Genomic DNA, 3,996 nt, shown 5'->3' on the forward strand with positions numbered 1-3,996 from the left:
TTCGCCACGCCCTCTGCCCTTCTCCCCGTCTCCCATTGGCTCCCGGCCTTCCCGGAGCAGGTTTGGGAGGCGGGGGTGCTGGCGGCCTCTCGATTGGTGGCGGAGGAAAGGCCCCGCCTCTCGGCCGACGCCTCCCTTCCCATTGGCCAGGCTCGGCGGCCAATCGGGTGAAAAGGTGGGAATCGGCCGCGCTGCGGTTTGCCCGCAGGGGGCGCCGTGGTGCGGGCGGCGGCGGCGGCGGCTCCGACGCGGCCCGGCGGCGCGGGCGCCGCACGTGCGCTGAGTTGGCCGGCCTCAGCCGCGAGCACGGGGAGCGGCGCTTGGGCGCCGGCGGCCCCCTCGGCTGGGTTAAAGCAGCTCCGCGGAAGGCAGCCGGGTGCCGTTGTCGCCGCCTTGGGCTTCCTTGACCTGCCGTGGGGGAGAACCGGGAGAGGGGACAGTGAGGCAAGTAGGCACAGGGGGAGCAGACTCCTCCCGGAGCTGGCAGCCAGTTGGGCTCTTCGGAGTGAGTGGTGCTTTCTGCTCGCCGTGACTTTGTGCCCTGCTGGGGTTCCCTGGGAAGCAGGGCTGCCCCCCGGCTGGGGGCATGGGGTGCTGCCTGCAAAAGGGGCAGGAGGCAGGAAACAATAAACCCCTGGGGCTTGTGAGGAGGCGGAGGAAGGCAGCAAGGTGGCAGGCACGGGTTACAGCAGGGTTGGGGCTGCGTAGCGGGGCGGTGGACGTGCTCCCGTCTCGCTGCTGGCGACCCCAGCGCAGCGCCTGCGGGGCAGCCGGCTGTCCTGCGAGAGCCGTCTCCGGTGTCAGCCTCCAAAATCACTGGCCATGTTTGGAAAAGCCCCCGGGTCTGGAGCCAGATGCTCTCTGCTCCCCGCAGGGCTGCCGTTGCCCCGCGGCCCAGCAGCGCTGCGGCCCCGGGGGGCAACTCGAGGAGGGTCAAGCATGCCACCGCCGCCTTCGGCTCTCCCTGGAGGCGATAAATCTCCCCTCACCCCTCCGCTGTGAAACCCAACCCTGCCGGGCAGTTGTCACCCAACTGGGGTTTCAGCGACCCCCTTCCCACCTGCCCAGGGGCTCAGGAGGGAGGTTTGCACCGAATTCCTGTGCGAGGGGCCGGGACCGTGGCCCCTGAGGCCGGGGTGATGGGCCGCCGGCAGCGAGCCCCGGGGCTGGGAGCCCTACGGTCCACCCTGGGTGCCGGGGCTGGTCCCTCTCCATCGACCTCTCCGCGGCGAATCGCTGCTCCCGTGGTCCCGTCCCAAATAACGTGATGTTCGCTCTGCGGTCCGAGCTCCGGAGAGCACCGGACCTGAATCATAGCGGTCAGGGCCGGTTTGGCCCCGGCCTCGGGTCCGGAAGGCGGCACTCGGGGATGGGGCGAGCCGGGTTTGTCCCGTGCTGGCTGCGCGGCGCGGAAGGAGCCGCTTTGTCGGCGTTTCCTCTGCCGACGGGTGAGTCAGCTCCGCGCATGGCACGTGGGCTGGCTCCCGGCCCCCCGCCCCCCCAAACCCCCTTGAACCCTGCCGGGGAGCTGCGTGGCAGCAAGTTCCCCTCCCGCTGCCCCCCGCCCCGGGAAGGTGCTGCTTTGGGGAGGAATGGTGCATCTCGGATGGGCTGGGGTGTTTTTGGGGAGGGATGCCGGTGGGGGGGGGGGTCTTTGCACCGGGATGGCGTCTCGCCCACGGGAACGGCTGGAGCCGCCCGAGATCTCACGTTCGCGTCGGCTCCCCGGCCCAAACGGGACCGGCTGCTTAGGCGAGAGGGGAAACTGAGGCAGGGAGCGGGGCTGCGCCTCCAGCCCTCCCTGTCCCGTGCGATCCCGGCTCGGCTGAGTGCCGCCCGCATCCCCGCGCCCCGTTTGCTGGGCGCTCGGCCTTTCCCAGTCCGCTGCATTTTGGGGAGGAGGAAACAGCTTTTGGGGTGGTTATCTGTCTCGTGGGGGGGGGGAGGTGATGATTCCCTTCTCCCTCCAACCGTGCGAAGGAGCTTTTTTTTTTTGGGGGGGGGGGTGCAGCCGGCCGCCCCGTCCTTCGCCCCGCGCTGACGGACGGCTCCAGGCGCGCATTCCCGGCGGCCGCGGGGCTCGGCATCCGCGCCGCCCCCGTTCGGCAGCAGCTGTTGCGGGCCCGGGGGGCACGGCGCGGCCGGGGGGGGTCACCGCCCGGCAGCTGGCAGAGCCCCGAAAACCGGGCCAGAGCTTATTATAGCCGGATGGAGCTATTCCCGGCGGCGGCGCGGCCCCACCGGCTGGGATGCTGCCGGCGCTCGTCCCGGGGAGGGGGGGGACCAGCCCGAGTCTTGGTGGGGGGGGGGTCAGGTCAGAGGGGCCGCAGCATCGCTCCTGCTCACTGGGTATATTTAGCATCCCCCAGGGCTCGTTTTGGGGAGGGGGAGCCGATGCTGCCTGTGCCCCTCTGGGTGTATTTTTAGTCCTTTCCTTATAAGGTTTCCGTGATTTTTTTTTTTTTTTTGGGAGCTGTGAGCGGAGTGAAGTCATCGCTGAGGTCATCCCCGGCGCTGCGCTCACCCCACAGGGAGGTTTTGTGCGGGCTCCATTGAAAAAAATCTCCCTCTCGGCCCAGCCTTAGAGGAAACAAAACCCTGAATTGTCTGGCGGGGGGCCAGGCGGCGCGAGGGGGCTTTCGCCCGCTCTTCAAAGAGGCGCCCGGAGACGGGGGGTCGGGGGGGGGCCCCCGCGCGGATGCCCGCGCCTTGGGGTACCCCGGCAGCTTTCGGGTACCAGCCCCTCTGCACCCTGCTGACCCCTCGTCCCTTCCTCCTCCTCCTCCTCCTCCTCCTGCCGCCCTCCCTCCACCATCTGTCCCCCCCCCCCCCCATCTCTTTGTCAGCACCGGGGCAGGCTGGAATGCGTATTAATTTCGGGAGGAATGTCGCCCCCCGCGTTGCTGGGCTCGGCGGCGCGGCCGGCTCGCCTCCCTCCGGTGCCTCTGCCCCGTGCTCGGTCCAGGCGGCCGAACCTGCCCCCCCCCCCCCAACCCCATCCAACTGCCGGCGCGGGGGCCCCGGCGTCCTGGGCTGCCGCGTCGCTGCTGCCCCAGGGGCCGAGGGCTGAGCCAACGTCGGCTTTCTGCCCGGTTAAACTCATCGGAGAGGTGGTGGTGGTGGTGCTGGTTGGGGGGGGGGGGTTATTTTATTTTCTCGCGGCGTTGGGGATCCGCTCGAGTTTGCCCTTAAAAGGAAAACGTGCCCTGCGGGGAGAGGAGGGGGCCGGGGGCTTTGCTTCGGCGAGGCGCAGATAAACGTCGGGTCCTTATCGGCTCTCCGGCTCCGAGCGCTGCCGGCCGGGCTAAATCGGGTGCGTGGGCAAGGCGGCGGGGGGCCAGCCGGGCAGGCGGCCCGGGGTCCGGTGCTGGCTGGGCGCCGCGCAGGAGAGGTGCCCGGGGTGCTGCCGCTGCAGAGCCAGGAGGGATGCTGCGGCTGCTCGGGTGCCCTCGTCCCCCCCCCCCCCCCCAAAACCCCGGCCGAGGCCACCCGTGACTCAGCCCATCTCGCTGCCTGGCATGAAGGAGGCTTTTCTCCCCGCCGCGCCGTGGCTCAGCACATCGGCACAAAGGGGCGATTGACTCGGGCCGCGTTTGTCCGGCGGCCGGCAGCTATTCGAGGGGGGGGGCACCAGCTGGCCCGCCACGTGCGAGCTTATTTTAGGTGGCCGTGATTAAATAAAGCGAGGCTGGGTCTGTCCCGCCCTGGGAAAGGGGGTTTGCAAAGTCTCTCCTTGCAACCCGCCCGGGGGAGACGGGGGGGCGAAGCCGGAGCCGCCGGGCCGGGGAGCAGCGTGCCGCGACGCGGGCGTCCCCGCTGGATACGGCGGCCCCGTTTTGTGCTGTCTCGTTGCCAAAGGCGCAGGCGGGCTGGCGCCCCGTCCTGCCCCGGGCACCCGTTTGCAATGCGCCCCCCGGCTGTGTGGTTTTTTTCCCCCCCCACCCCGTCCCGCCGCCGGCTTACCCGGTGCCTGGGAAATGAGGAAGGAGCAGGCTT

The sequence above is a fragment of the Struthio camelus genome, chromosome 30 (genome assembly GCF_040807025.1).
Source record: "Struthio camelus isolate bStrCam1 chromosome 30, bStrCam1.hap1, whole genome shotgun sequence".
Classification (NCBI taxonomy): Eukaryota; Metazoa; Chordata; class Aves; order Struthioniformes; family Struthionidae; genus Struthio; species Struthio camelus.